Source organism: Sinohyriopsis cumingii, chromosome 15 (assembly GCF_028554795.1).
Source record: "Sinohyriopsis cumingii isolate HCF-2022 chromosome 15, ASM2855479v2, whole genome shotgun sequence".
NCBI lineage: Eukaryota > Metazoa > Mollusca > Bivalvia > Unionida > Unionidae > Sinohyriopsis > Sinohyriopsis cumingii.
Window position 1 is genome coordinate 120,488,810 of NC_142975.1, and position 15,290 is coordinate 120,504,099.

At 34.1% G+C, this 15,290-nt stretch overlaps 1 protein-coding gene across 1 annotated transcript in view; it reads left to right on the forward strand.

Annotated features, from left to right (window-relative positions):
• LOC149782603 (uncharacterized) overlaps positions 1 to 15,290 on the forward strand; it is a 128,660-nt gene that overhangs the window by 34,447 nt on the left and 78,923 nt on the right. Inside the window, exon 2 of the mRNA XM_089934080.1 lies at positions 13,953 to 14,004. The gene's annotated coding sequence lies outside the window, so the exon portion shown is untranslated. The remainder of the gene's footprint in view (positions 1 to 13,952; positions 14,005 to 15,290) is intronic.

A 15,290-nucleotide genomic window follows, 5' to 3' on the forward strand; every position in this document is an offset into this window, starting at 1 on the left:
GATCTAGATGGAAAGCATTGCATTGATATATGGAATCAGATCTAGATGGAAAGCATTACATTAACCTATGGCATAAAAACTAGATTGTTGCATTGTATTAACCAATGGCATCAGATCTAGATTTCATTGATCAATTGCTTTAGATCTAGATGGAAAGTATTACATTAACCTTTGGCGTCAGATCTAGATGGAAAGCATTACATTAACCTATGGCGTCAGATCTAGATGAAAAGCATTGCATTGATGTATGGAATCAGATCTAGATGGAAAGCATTGCATTGACCTATGGAAAGCATTGCATTGATGTATGGAATCAGATCTCAGTGGAAAGCATTACATTAGCCTATGGCGTCAGATCAAGATGGAAAGCATTGCATTGATGTATGGAATCAGATCTAGATGGAAAGCATTACATTGACCTATGGCATAAAAACTAGATTGTTGCATTGCATTAACCAATGGCATCAGATCTAGATTTCATTGATCTATTGCTTTATATCTAGATGGAAAGCATTACGTTAGCAAAAGGCATCATATCAACATATAAAGCATCTCATTGACCTATAGCATTAGAACTAAACCTGTACATTAACCTATTATAATCACATAAGAACTAGATTGAAAGCATTACATTAACCTGTTATAATGGCATCAGAACTAAATGGATTGTTGTTGTTGTTGTTGTTGTAGGGTTTAACGCCATTTTTCAGCACACGATAGGCTATACATGGCAGCCAGTATTAATGGTGGAGGAAGAACCCGGGAAATCCACAGAAAGAACCACGGACCCTCGAGAAGCTACTGGCAAGCTTTCTCACATACCCACATTAGCCGAATCCGAGACTCGAACCCAGGCAGACAGAGGTGAGATGGCAGTGATCCCTAACGGAGAGCGCTTTAGACCACTCGGCCACTCGGGGCCCCGAACTAAATGGAAAGCATTACAATAACCTATGGCATCAGATGGAAAGCATTATGTTATCTTACGGCATGGGATCTAGAGGATAATATATTTGCCTGTTATGATGGCATCAGACCTATTGGATAACATTACATCTATTATAATGGCACAAGAACAAAATGAAAAGCAATACATTAATCCATGGAATCAGGTCTTTTATAATGGCATCAGATCTAAATGGAAAGCATTACATTAACTGTTTATAATGGCATCAGATCTAAATGGAAAACATTACATTAACCTGTTATAATGGCATCAGATCTAAATGGAAAGCATTACATTAACCTTTTATAATGGCATCAGCTCTAGATGGAAAGCATTACATTAACCTTTTATAATGGCATCAGATCTAAATGGAAAGCATTGCAATAACCTATGGCATCAGATCTAGATGGAAAGGACTACATTCAGCTAGTATAATGGCATCAGAACTTAATGGAAAGCATGACATTAACCTATGACATCAGCTCTAGATGGAAAGCATTACATTAACCTTTTTATAATGGCATCAGATCTAAGTGGAAAGCATTACAATAACCTATGGCATCAGATCTAGATGGAAAGGACTACATTCAACTAGTATAATGGCATCAGAACTAAATGGAAAGCATGACATTAACCTATGACATCAGCTCTAGATGGAATGCATTACATTAACCTGTTATAATGACATAAGAACTAAATGGAAAGCATTACAATAACCTATGGCATCAGATCTAGATGGAAAGGACTACATTCAACTAGTATAATGGCATCAGAACTAAATGGAAAGCATGACATTAACCTATGACATCAGCTCTAGATGGAATGCATTACATTAACCTGTTATAATGACATAAGAACTAAATGGAAAGCATTACAATAACCTATGGCATCAGATCTAGATGGAAAGGACTACATTCAACTAGTATAATGGCATCAGAACTAAATGGAAAGCATGACATTAACCTATGACATCAGCTCTAGATGGAGTGTATTACATTAACCTGGTATAATGACATAAGAACTAAATGGAAAGCATTACAATAACCTATGGCATCAGATCTAGGTGGAAAGGACTACATTCAACTAGTATAATGGCATCAGAACTAAATGGAAAGCGTGACATTAACCTATGGCATCAGCTGTAGATGGAATGCATTACATTAACATGTTATAATTGCATGAGAACTAAATGGAAAGCATTACATTAATATATGGCATCAGATCTAGATGGAAAGGACTACATTCAACTAGTATAATGGCATCAGAACTAAATGGAAAGCATTACATTAACCTATGGCATCAGATCTAGATGGAAAGGACTACATTCAACTAGTATAATGGCATAAGAATTAAATGGAAAGCTTTACATTAACCTGTTATTATGGCATCAGAAACTAAAGCAACTAGATCAAGCACTGTCACTTTTTTCCTTTGAAAATTATCAATATCAAATAAATTTAATAAATGGTTCATTCTGTAATATTTTAATCTTGACAGTTAGCAAAGGATATGTTGTGAAGAAATGTCACAATTTTGCAGCTAAATTCTATACCCTGCTGTGATGCCATTTCGTCCTAAACCACTGAAGAAGCCGTCATGTTTTAAGCATTTACACAGCTGTTTCACTCTTCATTCCATTCCAAAGATAATAGTAAAAAATATATTGGGTGGAAAATATAACTGTCTGACATGTCCACGACAATACATCTTATAGAACTATCTTTCTTCAGGGTAACAGATATATCAAAAGTATTTTTCAATTGGCAACATTAACAGATGGTGTCACATATTTCTCACATTAAGATACAGTGACAATTCCATGCAAGATTGTTTTAATTTTGACCCTCTCAAAATCTCCCAGTCTGGTGTAGATAAATGTATGGGAGGCCATTGGCACTTAAGATATTATATTAAACATGCAAATTTCAGAATAAAGCAAGACAAGCTAAAGTAACATAAAAATAATGACATGAAAAACCAGCATAGTCAGATAAAACAAACAAATAACAAAGGAAACAGACACAAAAAAATCTTATGATAATAAATAGCAGAATAAACCAAACTAAAACGTACAGAGGAATCTGATGATGACTTAAGTCAGGTAAAGTCACATTCAGTAAAATAACATCAAATGAACCCAGCTTAAATACTCACGTAAAAACTGTCAGTGGAATGAAAAAATAAAATTCTAATGGCTCTTGCCAGACATGTTATAACGAAAATTAACATGTTAGACATGAATTATGTGAAACTGAATATCAACGCATCCAGAGGAGCTATAGCAGGTTGCGACAACAATTTTTTGTTTGATTTACCTAATTATTAAATGTATCAGAAAATGTGTTATATTTTGTTTCAGGATTTCCTTCTGCTTTGGTATTAGCATTGCCCTTCCATAATTTACTGCAATGCATGGTTTTCTTAAAAATAATAATTTCAAACACTTGTTATTCAGATAAATTATTTATAAAACACTCTTGTCTTTCAGACAAATTATTTATCAAACACTCTTTTCTTTCAGATAAATTATTTATAAAACTTTTTGTCATTCGGATAAATATCTATAAAACAATCTTCTTCAGATGAATCATTTATAAAACAATTTTGTTTTTTGGATAAATCATTTATAAAACACTTGTCTTTCAGATAAATTATTTATAAAACACTCTTTTCTTTCAGATAAATTATTTATAAAATTCTTTTCTTTCAGATAAATTATTTTGAAAACACTCTTGTCTTTCAAAAAACTATTCTTTTGAATTTCATCCAATATCAGTATTTTTTTCACCCCTGCTGTTTTAAAAATTAATTATTAGTTGATGGCAAGCTGATAGAATACCTGGAAAATACCTAATTGATCAGAATTTCCAATAAAGTCCAAAGGAGAATTTTTTTAATCAGGTCTCCAGATAAGTCTTTGAGGAAAATCATAAAAGCTGATTCTTGATGTTGGTAAATATTTTTTCTTAATTCAGCCTTGGCCTCACATATTTGTTCTGAAGTTATCATGTGCCGATATTCTTGGCCACAAACTTTGCTGCATGAAGGACTTTTGTAATGTTTATAGTACAGACCTTGGAGCAATCATTCCTCTATAATTCTGTTGACAAATCTAGGAGATGAGCTTTCACACCTCTTATCTTGTGCTTTGCGCTGTCGATTTTTTGAAACAATTGGAAAAACATAAATATTGATTGTTCAAAAAAGAAACGTGGCAGTGGTAGTCACCATTGAATAAGCTTAGTTGTGAACATCTTTATTGATTGTTTGACAAGGAGACAATCTGTAGGCATGCCCTAGTGACCTTTGAATTCTTGTTAGCATTATAATAGATAAGCAAATCAAAGATAGTTTCATATAATGATGTTTGTAAATATATATTTATAGTCAAACCTGTTGTGAGAGACCACCTGTTTTGAGACACCAGAATCTCCATGCACAGATCTATTGATTATATAGTGTTGTGACCTGTTATGAGAGACTACCTGTCTTGAGTGACCATTATTGTTTTGGCAGGTGTGGTCTTTCAAGACAGGTTCTACTGTAGTTACATTCCCAAGAGTGGTCCCATAACATCATATCACTTGAAAGTTTTGGTATCACTGCCTTTAATTTTCATTGAAAAATATGTAATTAATTTGACTTGTATACCATTCATTTTAGCCATTTATGTATCTTTATTTTTGTTTTAGACAAATAATTTCATTATTTTTTAGTCTTCAATAAAACCAAATTTGCATAAGTCACAATAATAATAATAATAATAATAATGAGGACTTTGTATAGCGCCTAACCTTTAGAAGCTCTAAGCGCTTTACAACATTAGACAACACCTATAAGAAACATATATAATGATATGATTACAAAAACAAACTCCATGAAATTAGAAGAATTTTTTTTTTAAATACAATAAAATTTTATGATATAAAATTGTTTCACTCTTTATTCCATTTATCCCACAGTTAACTTTAACAATTCAAAATTTAAGAATGTTTCTACAATCAGACTTATATTTATCAGTATTGACACATCCTTGACGACAGCATCTGTGTTGAGAAAACTCAAGTTGCAAGATATACAAGTCCAGCAAAACATGTTACTTGCCCCTGATCCTGCAACTGATGAACACAGATGATTTGACAAGACGTACCAAATCTGTGGAACTCTGGCATGCATAAAGTTCAGCAAATGCAGATTCCAAGCTATCGACCACGATTTGTTGGCAAGCACATATAGTAGTATTCAACATTGGCAGGGTAAAGTCATTTTCATTGGAATGATTATCATTGTATCAATCCACAAATTATAGCAACATAACTGCCAATCAGATATTGTCAAGTAAATATTGTAAACGGGTTTTGGGTTGTTTTGTACTGCTAGTATAATAGAACTTGAATATAATGACTTGTATTCATCATCCACGATGCTCGATTCTCTATCAAATACAACCCTTTTCCTTTTCTCAGTTTGCTAACACTCGCAAGTTGATTGCATATTCCACAGTTCATTTCAAGCACAGCTCTTTCCTCAGTCTGTTAATGCTCAGGTTGATTATATATTCCACAGTGCATGTCATACCACTCTGGACTGGCCTAAGTGGTTAGATCATAAGGGTACAGGATACTTTCACAAAATCATTAAGTAAGGTGCAAGATACACTGACCACAGCATATTTTAGTGAAGGTGCATGATAAGCTGACCCAGCATAACAGTATTAGTAAGCATGCGAGATACACAATAAAGTACCAGTAAGGGTGTGAGATAACACTGACCACAGGTTCAGTTACTGCCCTAGGCCAGCCCTGATCACCTGCCTCCATGTGTCCTTGGAAAGACGCTTGGCTTCCATTTTCACTGCATGATGTTGGCATTAATGTGTTACAAGTGCTATTAAAGGAACTCACAGTACTTGGTTCCCACAGTTAACTTTAACAATTCAAAAACTTTAAATTTAAGACTGTTTCTGATCAAACTTAATTTATCAGTATTGACACATCTTTGATGACAGCGTCTGTGTAGAGAAAACTATATGAGCGATGTCATTTTCTACATGTGTTTGAAATACATATTTTCAATTCCACAATAAAGCGTCAGGTGCTAATTTCGGTAATGAATTTTCCAAACTGAAGTCAGTAAAATGACTGGAATTCATCAATAAAACATCTCTCTTTTGATATTCAACTTGGGATAGCTCTCGAAAGATTTTAGCTTGCTAAAATCTTTCTTTCATTGTCAACCAATCCTGGACAGCCAAACCTAAATATCTTTTCCCATTTTTCCCTACAATTAGTAGTGTCCTGTAATGTTTAAATTATCCTCAGCAATTTTTAAAATTATATTTGCACAATTTTATATCATATAATATTATATATTTGCACCTATTTCTAGACTGGTCCCTATTCTTGCATATTATTAGTACATGAGTATGATATCCACCCATGATTTGCTTGACAGACCTTGGAATAGTAGAAGAAAACAGTAGTTATGCTTGCCATTGATTACATCAGTGAATATTTAAATGTATTTCAATGTCAGATAGTCCAAGAATAGCAATGGTGCATTTCAGGCAGCATTTAAATAGTTCAGTTTCATTTTAGAAAATTAGAAAAAATATTAAAATAAATCTGTCTAATCTAGAGGTATCATTGTTACTGTCAATGACATCACCATTTATCTCTCATCAATTTAAGATTGAAATCTATTATCAGCCTTGTATTATGCTATTAACTAGTAAAGTGTCAAGTAAAATGCAAAATATTAATTTCCAAAACAAATGAAATTGGTTGTACACAAAGTTGTTAGGGAAAACATCATGATGGGTTATCACCACTAAGCATGGTGGTAGAGACCTAAGTGATCACATCTGAACCATAATGTTTCAAAACAGAACAATGAAATATCAAATTGTTAACCATAATTGCTATATAAACAGTAAATTGTATAAACTTTATATATTTTGTGGCATAAATATAAACCAATGGTGCAAAACATTCCATCTAACAGTCAAATTTACACACTATACACACTGCACCCCACCCCCCTTTTTGATGGCAACAGTTTCCATGTATGAATGTGTTTTATATTCCACAGAAAATTATTCTGAGGATTGCAAGAAGTATTCATTTTGCTTGTTATCCACAAAATAAAAGCATAATTTTGCCTTTATAGTAAAGTTAATTGTAAATGCATATGTGGAATCACTGTAGCACTATTGTTCACTATAGGAGTTATGGTACTAATTCAGTTCCCATAGTAAACCTATGCAAACACCATGATATTAAAAATCCAATAACTTAAAATTTCTGAGTTCTTATGATCAGACCTTTATTTATCACTATTGACACATCCTAGATGACAGACACTTTCTGTGTAGAGAACACCATATGAGCCATGGCATTTTCTGGATGCATTTGAAATGTGTGTTTTAATCAGTTATGCACCAAAGAGTCAGGTGCTATTTTCAGGAATCAGTTTTAGGAATGAAATTTCATCATTAAAATGTCTTTCATTTCAGTTACAACTAGGACAGGCTCTGAAAAGATTCTTTTTCATTTAAATCTCACTTTTCATCATCAAACAATCCTGACCCACCATGCCCATATATATACTCCATTTTATCTTCATCCATTTCTAGACTGGTTCCCATTCTTCCATACTATCAGTCCTATAACACAACAAAAACAAAATAAAAATTACCTTTGGGTCAATGTCAGTTGAATGTATAAATGTTTTTCATGGCCAGTAAGTTGATACAACTTCATATGGTTTCAGGTGGGGATCTTCAGATTTGTGCACTAGGAGCTAATAGTGCTAACTCTTGAGTAGGGAAAGATGATAGGACATGGCCCAGAGGTCCCAAGTTGAAACAAGTTGACACTTGCTGTGTTTTCAAAAAAGAGTTCATAGGACCATCTGGTTCAACTTTGTGGAGCCTTTTTCATTTTTAGGGGTCTCTTCCAGTAAGTTCATCAGTAGCTATTGTTTATTACATTAACACTTTAATTATGAATGCTTGCATTAAATTCTTTTGAATGACTGTTAACTCGTACTTATCTGTCCAATTGATACTTAGATAATTTTGGAAGTTTTTGTCATGTTTTGCAGAACAAGAATTACATAATGCAGTACAGAGCTCAGTATAAAGTGTGTATGTGCATCTTTTATGAGGTCTAGTCAACTAAAAAAAGGAAATTGTTTAATTCATTCAAAAAACAATTTAAGCATTTGCTTCAAAGTTGTCTGCTTACTGCCCCACCATAACAACAGTCCCTGTTTTATGAAGATATGTTCAATAAATACAGACTTTACTGTTGGATCAAGCCCCATGTGTTCTGTGTAAATTTTTATCCTGAGAAAATTCACTTTGAACCGTATAATAAGACATCCTGAATTAGACTGGATGATGAAACCATTTTCCAAAAGGCATGACTAACATCTTGATTATTACGATTCGACCATGTAACAAAAGTTTTTTTGCATGTACAGTGTTTGCAAAATGCTCCGTCAATGCATTTAGTTCCAGATTTGGGAGTAAAATAACCAGTTTTTTAAATTCTTATTAAGAACTGGCTTATTTGTACACATGACTCCATAAGGGTGTTTTCTTTTTTTCTGCAGCACAGTTGATTGACAATGAAATGTTTATTGTTTTTTAGTTTGGTAATTTGAATACAACTTTTTGGTCTTTTTATTAGCAGTAAGACAGTTCAGTTTTATTGTGTATTTTTGATTGACCAAATTTTAACTTCTGTTACTGGTATACTAAAGGTATTGCCTCAGTTTTAATCATCATTAATTTCAGTTTAGTCATTTCCAGTGACCTGCATATATATAGTTCAATTCAGTCATTTCCTATGGCCTCCGAATCTACAGTTCTTGCATTTGTATAGGATCAGTAGTTGTTATTGGTTTCATTCAACTTAAAAATCTTCTCCCAGAGGATATTCTTTAATTAATTTAGATTCACTTGTTAAGAGCTCTGTCCAAGCACAGAGTAACCATGATTAAAAAGAAGCTTGCTGCATGGCTCAAAGTAATAAAATCAAGCCTCTTGTTGATTTAGTGGCCATGCCAGATAGCTAGGATGGAGAGCACAAGCTTGCAAATGATTCAGAATCTTATTGTGTGTGTGCTTTTTATGACTTGTAGCCAATGTTTATTTGCACCCTTTCACATTTTATTGTGCCAGTAAGTGCAAGGGCACAGTCTTACTAGAGAAAATATGGCACTTGGGTCATTAGTCACACCAGCCAATTCTCAGACACCTGAGATAAACATTTTTGGTGTTATTTGAAACTTGTGTAAAATCACACCTGACCCACATGACCCAGCCCCCAGGGGAGGAATTAATTATTTCAAAAGTGTGGCACAATCCAGGACTAGCATTAGCCCAAGTTTCGTTTGTAAAACTTCAAAAATATTACACACATGCTTATAACAATATCCCCATACAGCTATGAAATAACCTAATCATATGGAAAACATCTCTTAGATTTCCTACGTTTGCCCCATCCCCCCTGTGTCCAAGTGTAATAACATTCTAAAATTTTTGTAGCATGCCCATCATAAGGTGGAGCATATGATGCTACAACCCAGAATGGGGGAATTTTACCAGCGAAATGAAAATGGAATGCAATCAAAATCCAGAACTGATGTGAACAAATTACAATTGAAATGCAGAATGAAAGCAAACAAACTGATGATTGCAGTATCAAGGAAACAGAGAACACAAAGAATGATGAATAACATGAAAACAGAAATGCATTTCATGAATAGATTTAAAAATCTATTGGCTGCTGCCAAATTTCCATGATTGGAAAACCCTTGACCATGATAATCTGGGATTGGATTCTTTATTCCTTATACTGGGAAACTAGGTTTTTTTCAACTTTTGCAAGATACCATTACTAAACTTTCTAAATAGCTTGCATTCTTGATAAGAAAGAATCCTGTAGATATTGGGGTCAGAAGTCAAGGTCACTGAAAGGAAAAAAAATGGTTTCCAGACAATACTATTAGATCTCGAAGAGTGTATTGATAATGGGGTCGTAAGATCTTGAAATAGTATATTGATAATGTGGTAAAAAGATCTTCAAGAGTGTATTGTTAATGGGGTCAGAAGATCAAGCGTTATGGTCATTTTGATGGAAAGAAAAATAAATGTTTGATGGTAATATTTTGTTCTTGAATAAGTTTCTAGAAAAAATGTATAGATGCCTTGCACTTGGGAATAAAAGTCAGTGGAAACAGTCATAGTATGTCTAATAAGAAAATGGTTTCTAGGACAAGTATTCTTCAAGACTGCATAACTTGATCAAAGGTCAAGGTCACATACCTTTTGGTCACTAGTCTCCAGAGTCAGCCATGCCAGATCAGAGGACTGTTGAACATGTGTGTGACTGTGTGTAATGTGTCATTCTCTGTACACCTTTTGTAATCTTTTTCTTATGTCTGTAAGCATAGTGAGACACACACACACACACATTTCATTGACTGAGCTTCCTACCACTCTGGAAACTATATTTCTGATCCAGTTTTGATTAAACTTTGAATGTAGGCTTACATGATAAAGATCACTTATGAGCTTTTTAATGAATGGGATCCACTCATGTGAATGATGTGTCCTTATGTGTGATTGGTTTAATCTTGGTTTCATCAGATGTGACAGGGTAACATTTTTATCCTTGCTAAATAATTGTTATACATAAATGTCTGATTTTCAAAAGCAAATGTTCTTAACTGAAAAATTAGGATATTTCATATATGGTCATTATAATTATCTATGGCTTTAGAATATTCCATTTATGGTCATTATATCTATATATGGTATTAGGATATTCCATATATGGTTATCATAATTATATATGGCTTTACAATATTCCATTTATGGTAATTATATCTATATATGGCATTATGGTAATTATATCTATATATGGCATTAGGATATTCTATATATGGTCATTATATATATATATATATATATATATATATATATATATATATATATATATATATATATATATATATATATATATATATATATATATATATATATATATATATATATATATATATATATATATATATATATGTATGTTGTTGTTGTTGTGGGGTTTAACGCCATTTTTCAGCACGATAGGCTATACATGGCGGCCAGTATTAATGGTGGAATGTATGTATGTATGTATGTTGTCAATATAACTTTGATTATAAGTGGGTCATATTATATCTAAAGGCTTGTGAGTACTACTGAAAGATGAATAGGTATCATTCAGAACTTGTACACAATTCATATTAATGGCCATTGTTGTGGGCAGTCCTCTTCAACAGTATATTATTTGTTTTATATCTGAATGGCCAGGGGACAAGGACTAAATAATGCATGCTTTCCATCTGAGGCTACCATTATATTAATCCTTGAATCTATTTATTATATATTACTATATTGTATTGGCAACAGTATTTTTAGTGACTTTTAATTCCCCCACTCACCAACCTACCTCCACCCCCTGCAGGGTAAATTGAATTTTTGGGGTTAAAAATGATGTTATTGTCTGAAGCTGATTTTAAAAAGTGTTGAAAATGTTGGTAACATTTGTCCTCACATTTGTACCATGTACAACATACCCACTTTGAAGTTTGTAAACAAAATGTTGGACCTTTTACTGGCCGAGGGGTCGATACCAAAGGCCAGCCATAGGTGCTGTGCGCAATGAAAAGTGGCCAAAGGGCACCTTACACTGGTTCTTATGGTAGCCCACAACAGCTGGTTTAAACTTATTTAGTTTTCAACAGACCTTTCTTACTTTTCAGTAATCAAGAGCCAGTTATACTTTCCCCAAGAGCCTGCTATTTTCAGACCCAGAATGTTATTAATAGAGGGAAGAGCTAATAAAGGCACTTACTGCCATTGCTGGGTTTTTTAAACCAGTTTACCATGTATGCTTGCTTATAGATTGGGTCAAAATACAAATAACATAGACACTGATATATGCTGTTGTATAATGCACTGGCGGATCAGGGTTTGTATTCCTTACAGTGTTTACTCCAGGTAAACTGCAAAGACCAAGATTTGCAGAACTGCTGGTGCATTATATGATGGCAGATCTGGATCTATGCCATAAGCAATTATGTTTGGTGTGTATTGGAATTTTTTGGGTTTACCAAGTAGGCTTCATGTTTCAACTGTTTATTACATTAATCTCTCAGCATTTTTGACTGATTATGTAATGGATATATATCTGTACTAAGTACAGGATTCACCTGTCCATGATTTGCGTAGCTGTATTAGATGATGCTGCACACAGGAACTTGTAGCTTACATCATTTACCTATTAATATATATATAGTTGATTACAAAATTTTCCTGTATATAATGTACATCCTGTATATAATAATTTTATATGGTACATGTATATATTTATATGTAAACTGCAGTACATATGAGCCTCTGTGGTACTGCATTGCTGGTTATTGTGGGCACAATCTGTTAACAATAGTATGAATGGGTCATAGTCATCAATGCTAGTCTTGGGTATCATAATCAGTCTTGGTAAGTCTATTAGTTACAATCATCATTGCTAGCTTACATGGGGCACAGTCAGCCATCATTGCTAGTCTGTGTGGGCCTTGATCAGTCATCATTGTTAGTCTGTGTGGGCCTTGATTGTCATCATTGCTAGTGGGCATGGGCCATGATCAGTCAACGTGTGGGTGATATTCAGTCATCATTACTAGTCAGTGTGGGCCATTTTCAGTCATTATTACTAGATTGTGTGGGTCATGATCAGTCATCATAGATAGTCTGTGTGGGCCATAATCAGTCAACATTGCTAGTCTGTGTGGGCCATGATCAGTCATCATTGCTTGTCCATATGGGTCATGATCAGTAAACATTGCTAGTGTGGGCTATGATAAGTAAACATTGCTAGTCTGTGTGGGCCATAATCAGTCATCATTTCTAGTCTATGTGGGCCATGATCAGTCAACATTGCTAGTCTGTTTTGGGCCATTATATATGTATTCATCAGATTTTTCACATTATATGAGGAAGGTGGTGATGAAATGGTCAGAGGTCAGAAGCAGGGGGATTAGGGTTGATTGGCTTAGTAACTTGTTACTGTGGCAGTGGCAAAGTCATTGCAGACAAGAGGATACTTTTTACTTTTTCTTTCTTTTTTTAAATTCAGTACACAACATTATAGGTGATGGCTAACTTTAACCATGTCCTATTTTATACTTCAGATTTTATGCATGTAACATGTTCTGCTTGTGATTTCAGTTTTTGTTTTCCACTCTTTTTTTCTTCTTCCAGATTCATTACTGTTCAGTGAAAACTAAGAAAAACCACATCCTACAGGTGTAATACTATCTAGAAATGTGCAAATAAAAAAATTTGGGCAAAGCAATCCATGTTTTATTTCCATCTGATAATAACTTCTTTTCATTGTTTTTCAACAAGACATTGAATAGACTGCCAAGTTTCTTTTGGTCAAATTAGCAGTAAAAAATCTCAGACATTACATCAGATCTTTCAGGGGAAAAAGCAGCTGGCAGAAAATTAAAGATCAGACAGAAATTTTTTGCTGTCTGCCATCTCTGTCCTTTTGCTGCTTCTATTCATGGCAGTGTGCTCACAGTTATCAGCAGAATTTTATGTAACTTTACAAAAATAAAGAAACGGAAAAAAAAACAGAAAAAAAAACTTGAATCAGGTCTGTGATTCATGCTTGATCTATAGGGTCCAATGTTCAGTTGTTAAATCCCAAAAGGCTTTTATTTTTTATATAACATGGTGAAGAATTAATGCTAAAATTTTTTATGAATAGGTAGAACTTTTGAAAATTGCTTTGTTTGAAATTTCTCAAAATAATTTCCCTTGGGGTTTTTTTTCAGTACTCGAATTGGAACTTATAAAAGGGTGTGGACAGAAAAAATATCAAAAGTATTTTAGTAACCTTGGCATTTTTTTAATTAAAAATTCTGATTTTGATTTCTTGTTTTGCAGATATATATCGACCTTGATGTGAATATCAGCTGATCTGTTCCTGGTTGTCAAGGTCAGTTTATTTTATTTATCTATTTAAAGTGCACACCCAAATGCAGATCATGTAGACACAGATTGGCTATCACACCCAAATGCAGATCATATAAATCCAGATTGGCTATCACACCCAAATGCAGATTATATAGACCCAGATTGGCTATCATGCCCAAATGAAGATATTGTAGATCCATATTGGCTAACACCCAAATGAAGATAATATAGATCCATATTGGCTGTCAGACCCAAATGCAGATCATATAAATCCAGATTGGCTATCACACCCAAATGCAGATAAATAGATCCAGCTTGGCTATCACACCCAAATGCAGATCATATCAATCCAGATTGGCTGTCACACCCAAATGAAGATAATGTAGATCCATATTGGCTATCACACCCAAATGCAGATCATATAAATCCAGATTGGCTGTAACACCCAAATGAAGATAATGTAGATCCATATTGGCTATCACACCCAAATGCAGATCATATAGATCCAGATTGGCTATCACACCCAAATGCAGATCATATAAATCCAGATTGGCTATCACACCCAAATGCAGATCATGTAGCTCCAGATTGGCTATCACACCGAGATTTGCAGATCATATAGATTCAGATTGGCTGTCACGCCCAGATGAAGATCATATAAATCCAGATTGGCTATCACACCCAAATGAAGATTATATAAATCCAGATTGGCTATTACACCCAAATTTGCAGATCATATAGATCCAGATTGGTTATCACACCCAAATTTGCAGATCATATAAATCCAGATAGGCTATCACACCCAAATGCAGATCATATAAATCCAGATTGACTATCACACCCAAATGCAGATCATATAAATCCAGATTGGCTGTCACACCCAAATGCAGATTATATAGACCCAGATTGGCTATCACACCTGAATGTAGATAATACAGACCCAGATTGACTATCACACCCAAATGCAGATCATATAAATCCAGATTGGCTATCACACCCAAATGCAGATTATATAGACCCAGATTGGCTATCACACCCAAATTCAGATTATATAGACCCATATTGGCTATCACACACAAATGCAAATCATGTAGACTCAGATCGGCTATCACACCCAAATGCAGATCATATAAATCCAGATGTGCTATCACATAGATCAAGGTCTATGCATTGAAATCCTAAATAGTATGAACAGTGTAGACCATCATCTGTTGGCACTGTTTTGGTCCTGTGTGTTGATCCAATCTGTAAGCACAGTGTAGACCATCATCATCTACTATTAGTATTATTGCAAACCCATATCTGCAG